Below are 8901 nucleotides of genomic sequence, written 5' to 3' on the forward strand. Positions count from 1 at the left end.
AGAAGATGACATGGGAGAAAATCTAGGTGACCTTTGGTTTAGCAATGCCTTTTTAGATACAATACCAAAGGTATGATCCATTAAAAAATGGATAATTTGGACTTAATTAAAATTAAAAACTTCTACTCTCAAAAGACACAGGATAAAAACACAAGCCACAGAGTGGAAAAAATATTTACAAAACATATGTCTGATAAAAACAAAGCTGGTATCAAAATATACAAAGAATTCCTAAAATTCAACAATAAGAGGCCAGGCATGGTGGCTTATGCCTATAATCTCAGCACTTTGGGAGGTTAAGGCAGGCAAATTGCTGGAGCTCGGGAGTTTGAGACCATCCTGGGCAAGCAGAAAAACACTGTCTCCCATCCCCCGCCCCCCACCAAAAAAAATTAGCCACGCAGTGGTGGCACCTGCCGTTAGTCCTAGCTGCTTGGGGGACTGAGGCGGGAGGATGAGTTGAGCCCAGGAAGTAGGGGCTGCAGTGAACTAAGATCACAGCACTGCACTTCAGCCCAGAAGACAGAGAAAGACTCTGTTCACCCTAACCTCCCCCGCCCACACACACACAATTAACAATAAGAAAACAGCTAGTTAAAACTGGGCAAAATATATGCACACCATATCAGAGAAGGTACATAGATGGCAAATAAACAAATGAAAATGTGCTGTACATTATCTGTCATTAGAGAATTGCAAATTAAAACCTATTAGGATGGCTAAAATCCAAAGCACTGACAACATCAAATGCCGTTGAGGATGTGGAGCAACCGAAACTATGTCGCTCATTGCTTATGGGTATAAAAAGTGGTATTTTGGGGCAGTCTTATAAAACTAAACATTCTATTGCTATACAATCCAGCAGTTGCACTCTTTGGTATTTACCCAAATGACCTGAAAATTTATATCTATACAAAAACCTGCACACAAATGTTTATAGCAGCTTTATTCATTATTGCCAAAAACTTGGAAGCAACCAAATGTCCTTCAATGCATTAATGATTAAAAAACTGTAGTACATTTATGCAATGGAATATTATTCAGCAGTAAAAAGAAATGAACTATCCAGACATGAAAAGACATGGAGGAACTTAAATGCATATTACTAAGTAAAAGAAGCCAGTCTGAAAAGCTGCATACTATATGATCCCAATTTAGAATATTCTGGGAAGGACAAAACTATGGAAACAATATAAAGATTAGTGGTTGTCAGGGGACTGGAGAGAGGAAGGGCGGGATGAATAGGTGAAGCACAGAGGATTTCTAGGGCAGTGAAACTATTTTCTATGATACTGTAATGGAAAATGCATGCCATTGTACATTTGTTAAAACCCATAGGATATACAACAGAAAGATTGAACTCTAATGTAAACTACAGAATTTAGTCAACAATACTCTATTTAGTTAATAACTATCTAAATTAATAATAATATTAGCTCATCAATTATAACAAATGTACAACACTAATGCAAAATGTTAATAGCAGGAAATACTGGGAGGGAGGGACTAAGGGAGTATATGGGAGCCCTATATTCTCTGCTCTGTTTTTCTTTAAAACTAAAACTTCTTCAAAAAAATTAAGAATGCTAATTTTTTCTTTTCTTTTTTTTTTTTTTGAGATGGAGTCTCACTCTGTCACCCAGTCTGGAGTGCAGTGGCGTGATTCTTGGCTCACTGCAAGCTCCGCCTCCCAGGTTCAAGTGATTCTCCTGCCTCAGCCTCCAAGTAGCTGGGATCACAGGAGTGTTCCACCGTGCCTGGCTAATTTTTCTGTATTTTTAGTAGAGACACGGTTTCACCATGTTGGTCAGATTGGTCTCAAACTCCTGACCTCAAATGATCCACTCTCCTCGGCCTCCCAAAGTGCTGGGATTACAGGCGTGAGCCACCATGCCTGGCCAAGAATATTGATTTTTAAAGAAGGAAATTGGGAGTTTTGTGTGGGCAGAGCAAGATGGCAGAATAGAAGCCTATACCACTTGCTTCCCCTGCTGGAACACCACATTCTAATAACTATCTGCATATAGAAAAGCACTGTCATGGCTGGGCGTGGTGGCTCACAACTGTAATCCCAGTACTTTGGGAGGCTGAGGCAGGTGGATCACCTGAGGTCAGGAGTTCGAGACCAGCCTGGCCAGTATGGTAAAACCCCGTCTCTACTAAAAATACACAAAATTAGTTGGGTATAGTAGTGGGCACCTGTAATCCCAGCTACTCGGGAGGCTGAGGCAGGAGAATCTCTTGAATCCAGGAGGTGGAGGTTGCCGTTAGCCAAGATTGTGCCACTGCACTCCAGCCTGGGTGACATGAGTGAAACTTGGTCTAAAAAAATAAAAATAAAAAAGCACTGTCACAAGAACCAAAAATCAGGTGAGCAATCACAGGTAACTGGTTTTAACTTCATATCTTGGAAAGGGGAAATGAGGGGGGCAGGAGAGACAATCTTGAATCGCTGATGCCACGCTTTCCCCATCTCTTCCGCAGTGGCCATGCAACATGGAGAAAGAGTCTATGCCCTTAAGAGAGGGAGAGTGCAGCAACTTGGGATTTTACATTGAATTCAGTACTGCTCTATCACAGTAGAGAATAAAGTTTAGCAGAGAATAGGGCCATGCTGGGCTCAGCCAGCTCACCCTTGCACGAAGTGAGCATTTGGACCAGCCCTAGCCAGAGGGGATTCACCCATCCCAGTGGTTGGAACTAGAGTTTCTTGGCAAAACCTTGCCACCACAGGCTAAAGTGCTTTGGGGTTTTAGGTAAGCTTGAAACACAATGTGGGACACAAGGACTTCAATTCCTAGGAAATTCCTAGTGCTAGGCTGGGCTCAGAGCCAGAGGTCTAGGGTGGCATGTGACCTAGGGAGACACTTGCTTCTAAGGGAGAGCTGGTGTCACTCCTCCCCCGACCCCAGGCAGAGCAGCAACACAAGTGATTCTTTCCTTCTATTTAACAAGAGGAGAACCAAAGAGCAAAGAGGACTTTGTCTTGCATCTTGGATACCAGGTCAGCCACAGTAAGATAGGGCACCAGGCAGAGTTGTGAGGCCCCCATTCCAGGGACCTGGCTCCTGGACATTTCTAGAGACAACCTGAGCCAAAAGGAAACCTGCTACCTTGAAGAGAAGGACCCACTCCTGGCAGAATTCATCATCTGCTGACGAAGGAGCCCTTGGTTCCTGAATAACCAGCAGCAATACTCAGGTAGTACGCTGTGGGCCCTGGGCTCTGAAATGTGCTGACTTCAGGTGAGCCCAAGCACGTCCAACTGTGGTGGCTATAGTGAAAGGCTCCATCTGTTTGAGAAGCAGAGGGAAAAGTAAAGGGGGACTTTGTCTTGCACCTTAGGTACCAACCTGGCCACAGTAGAGTAGAACAACGAATAGGCTCTTGGGGTCCCTGAGTCCAGACCTAAGCTCTTGGACACTATTTCTGGATCCGCCCTAAGACAGACAGGAGCTGACTGCCCTGAAAGGTGAGTCCCAGGCTTGGCAGCATTTATCACAAGTGGACAAATGAGCCCTTGGGCTTTAAGTAAAACATCAACAGTGGCCTGGCAGAACCTGTGTGGATCAGCGTGGTGGTGACCACAGGGAGAGGCTCCTCCTCTGCCTGTGGAAAGGGGAGGGAAGAGCAAGAAAGTCTTTGTATTGTAATTTGAATGACAGCTTAGCAGCAGTAGAATATCAAGTAAGTTGGTAAGGTTTTTCACTCTAATCTCTGGCTCTAAGACAGCGTCTATGGACATGCCTGCAGCTTGGAGGAACTTGTTGCTGTGAAGGAAAGGGCCTTGGGTAATATCCAGTGCTATGTTGGCTTCAGGTGCTGACCCACCACAGTCTCAGTGGTGGTGGCCACAGGGATGCTTGCATCACCACACCCTCAGTTTAAGATGGCTCAGTACAAAGAGAGAGAAAGAGAGAGAGAGAAAGAGAGACACACAGAGAGAGACAGATAGATAGAGAAACAGAGAGAGAGAGAGACAGAGAGACACACACAGACAGAGACTCTGTTTGTTTGGGACTATGTAAGGGAAAAGAACAAAAGCCTCTGTCTGGTAATTCAGAGAATTCTTCTAGGTCTTATCCAAGACTGCCAGAGTGGTACCTCTATGAGTCTGCAAAACTGACAGCATTATGGGGCTTCAGGTCCAATCCCTTCAAGTACTCTGAAAGCCTTCTCAAGGATAGCCACAAATAAGTTCAGACTGTAAAGAATACAGTAAATACCTAGCTTTTCATTGCTTAGACACTGACAAATATCTATAAATATCAAGACCATCCAGGAAAGTATAACCTCACCAAATGAACTCAATAATGAACCAGGGACCAATGCTAGAGAAAGAGACATATGTGAACTCTCAGAGAGATAATTCAAAATAGTTGTTTTGAGGAAACTCAAAGCAATTCAAGATAGCCTACAAAATGAATTAAGAATTCTATCCAATAAATGTAACAGAGATTGAAATAATGAAAAAGAATCGAGCAGAAATTCTTAAGTTGAAAAATGCAATTGCCATCATGAAGAATGCATCAGAGCCTTTTAAGAGAATTGATCAATTTAATAGAAGAAAGAATTGGTGAGCTTGAAGAGAGGCTGCTTGAAAATACACCGTCGTAGGAGACAAAAGTAAAAAAGAATAAAAAAGAATGAAGCATGCATAGCAATCTAGAAAATAGCCTCAAACGGGCAATTCTAAGAGTTATTAACCTTAAAGAACAGGTAGAGAAAGAGATAGGGGTTTATTCAAAGGGATAATATCAGAAAACGTTCCAAATCTGTAGAAAGATATCAACATTCAAGTCCAAAGCTATAGAGCACCAAGCAGATTTAACCCAAAGGAAACTATCTCAAAGCGTTTAATAATCAAACTTCCAAATGTCAAGGATAAAGAAAGCGTCTTAAAAGCAGCAAGAGTAAAGAAACAAATAACATACAATAGAGCTCCAAAATATCTGGCAGCAGAGTTTTCAGTGGAAACATTACAGGCCAGGAGAGAGTGGCATGACATATTTAAAGTGCTGGAAGAAAAAAATCTTTTATTCTAGAATAATAGATCCAATGAAAATGTCCTTCAGGCACGAAGGAGAAATAAAGACCTACCCAGACAAACAAAAGCTGAGGGATTTCATCAAGACCCAACCTGTTCTACAAGAAATACTAAAGGGAGTTCTTCAATGTGAAAGAAATGGATGTTAATGAGCAAGAAGAAATCATCCGAAGGCACAAAACTTACTGGTGATAGTAACCACAGGGAAAAACAGAATAGTGCCCTGCATAGTGGCTCACACCTGTAATCCCAGCACTTTGGGAGGCTGAGGTGGGAGGATCATGAGGTCAGGAGATCGAGACCATCCTGGCTAACACAGTGAAACCCTGTCTCTACAAAAAATACAAAAAAATCAGCCGGGCGTGGAGGCACATACCTGTAGTCCCAGCTACTTGGTAAGCTGAGGCAAAAAAATCGCTTGAACCTGGGAGGCGGAGGTTGCAGTGAGCTGAGATTGTGCCACTGCACTCCAGCCTGGACAACAGAGCAAGACTCTGTCTCAAAAAAAAAAAAAAAAAAAAAGAGAAAAAGTAAAAACAGACTAGTAAAGCACGGTAATTGCGGTGTGTATACCACTCTTCTCTTAAGTAGAAAGATCAAATGATGAAAAAATCAAAAATAGTAACTACTTTTCAAGACATAGATGGTACAAAATAAGACATAAATAGAAACAACAAGAAGTTAAAAAGCAGGAGGACAAAGTGAAAGTATAGAGTTTTATTAGTTTTTTTTATGGGTGTTTGTTTATGCAACCAGTGTTGACTTGTCATCAATTTAAAATAATGAGTTATAAGATATTTGCAAGCCTAATGGTAACCTTAAAAAAAAACAACATCAGATACACAAAAACTAAAAATCAGGAAATTAAAGCATATCACAAGAGAAAATCATCTTCACGAAAAGAAGACAGGAAGGAAGGAAAGAAGGAAGAGAAGAGCACAAAACAACCAGAAAAGAAGTAACAAAATGGTGGGAGTTAAGTCTCTACTTATCAATAATAACATTGAATGTAAAAGAACCAAACTCTTCAATCAAAAAACATAGAGTGGATGAATGGATGAAAAACAAGACCCAATGATCTGTCACCTACAAGAAACACATTTCACCTATAAAGATACATATATACCGAAAGCAAAGGGATGGAAAAAGGTATTGCATGCCAATGAAAACCAAGAAACAGTAGCAGCTAGCTCTACTTATATCAGACAAAATAGACTTCAAGATAAAAACTGTAAGAAGAGACAAAGAAGCTTATTATAAATGGTAAAGGGGTCAATTCAGCAAGAAGATATAAAAACTATATATATATATGCATCCAACACTGGAGCACCCAGATATATAAAGCTGAAGAGAAAGATAGACTCCAATACAATAATAGCTGGAGACTTCAACACCTCACTTTCAGCGCTGGACAGACTATCAGACAGAAAATCAACAAAGAAATATCGGACTTAATCTGCACTACAGACCACATGAACCTAATAAATATTTAGAGAACACTTTTTCCAATGGCTTCAGGACATTCTTCTTCTTCTCAGCACATGGATTATTCTCAAGGACAGACCATATGTTAGGTCACAAAACAAATCTTAAAACATTCAAAAAGATTGAAATAATATTAAACATCTCCTCCGACCACAATGGAATAAAACTAGAAATCAATAATAAGAGAAATTTTGGAAACTATTCAAACACATGGAAGTTAAACAATACACTCCTATGAAACTACTACAAGAAAACATTGGGGAAATGTTCCAGGACATTTGTGTGGGCAAAAATTTCTTGAGTAATACTCCACAACTACAGGCAACCAAAGCAAAAATGGACAAATGGGATCATATCAACTTAAAACAACCACTGCACAGCAAGGGAAACAATCAACAAAGTGAAGAGATAACCGACAGAATGGGAGAAAATGTTTGCAAACTACCCGCCTGACAAGGGATTAATACCAGAATATATAAGAAGCTCCAACAGCTCTATAGGAAAAAATCTAATACTCTGATTAAAATTGGGTAAAAGAATTGAACAGATATTTCTCAAAAGAAGACATACCAATGGCAAACAGACATATGAAAAGGTGCTCAACATCCCTGATCATCAGGGAAATGCAAATCAAATCTCATTCCTGTTAAAATGGCTTTTATTAAAAATTCAGGCAATAACAAATACTGGCAAGGATATGGAGAAAAGGGAATCCTCATACATGCTGGTGGGAATGTAAGTTAGTACAACAATGGAGAGTAGTTTGGAGTTTCCTCAAAAAACTAAAAATTGAGCTACCATATGACTCAACAATTCCACTACTGGGTATTTACCCAAAAGAAAGGAGATCAATATATCTAAGAGATATCTGCACTCTCATGTTTGTTGCAGTACTGTTCACAATAGCCAAGATTTGGAAGCTACCTAAGCATTCATCAACAGATAAATGAATAAAGCAAATGTAATGCTTATACATAATGGAATACCATTCACCTATAAAAAAGAATGAGATTCTGTCACTTGCAACAAGATGAATGTAACAAGAGGTTACTATGTTAAGTGAAATAAGCCAGGCACAGAAAGACAAACACTGCATGTGGTCAATTATTTGTGGAATCTAAGAGTCAAGACAAGTGAACTTATGGAGAGAGAGAATAGAAGGATGGTGACCAGAGGTTGGGAAGGGTAGTGGGGGGTTGGGGAGGAGGTGGAATGGTTGATAGGTACAAAAATATATAGTTAGAAGAGACAGATAGGACCTAGTATTTGAAACCATGACAGGAAGACTATAGTCAATAATAATTAAATTGTATATTTTATAATAACTAAAAGAATATAACTGGATTTTTGTAAAGCATTTATCCATTATGCATTGAGGGGATAAATGCTTGAAGGAACAGATACCCAATTTTTCATGTTGTGATTTTTACACACTGCATGCTTGCACCAAAATATCACATGCACCCTATAAATACATATGCCTACTGTGTATCCACAATTCTTTTTTTAAATTTAAAACAGGAAGTTGGACAGAAAGTGGAAAGAAGTTCTCCTTGACCTGGATTTCAAAAAACAAAAGACAAGTGTTTATTTTTTTCCTCATTTGTTCATGAATAGTATTTGTTTATTATCTCTATTGTTCTCATTTCTTCTGACACCTAAAGTTTTTGAGTTTATTAATAAATTTTTTCCTTCTTACTGGACAAATACTGAGCCCCCAAATCCATGTTTGGTACCTATGATATCATAGTGACTCAGGAAAATTGCTGCATCCCTGTGACAGCACTCACACCCACACCTCTAATGGACAGGAAGCACGGTGCTCCCCCACAGGCGGTCAGTAGCATCAAACCAGATTCTTAGTCAGAGGGCACCAGTGGGGCATGGAAAGGGCATAGTGCACACGAAAGACAACTTAAAGACAACTTCAATGAGGTGTTTCTGCTCAGAGGCTCCTCCAGGGGTAACCTGATGTAAATTTAAAAGACAAAGTGAAAAGAAGTCACCATTTGGGCAGTGGCACAGTAAGTGTCTGTGTACTTACTGCTCAGTCTAGTTTTTCCTTCTACTTCTTCTAGATCTGTCATCTTTTTTTTTTTCTCAGAAATTTTCAGGAAAAGAATGGAATGGCAAAAGTGAGGACTTAATGGGGAGCACTTTCTGGGAACAAAAACCTCAGAAACTCCTGCCTTTGGAAAATCTAGTTCCTTCCCCACATGCTGTCCCTTGAAATATCTGAATTAACAGGTGAATATACACCTGGGATTCCTGCCTCGGTCTTGGTCTACTCTTGTTGTGCTGGTGTAATGATCAATAGCTTCGCTGAAATGCCAAAACTCTCAAAAGTGTCTTGATTTGGAGGATAAATG

The sequence above is a fragment of the Rhinopithecus roxellana genome, chromosome 21 (assembly GCF_007565055.1).
Source record: "Rhinopithecus roxellana isolate Shanxi Qingling chromosome 21, ASM756505v1, whole genome shotgun sequence".
In the NCBI taxonomy this organism is placed as follows: Eukaryota; Metazoa; Chordata; class Mammalia; order Primates; family Cercopithecidae; genus Rhinopithecus; species Rhinopithecus roxellana.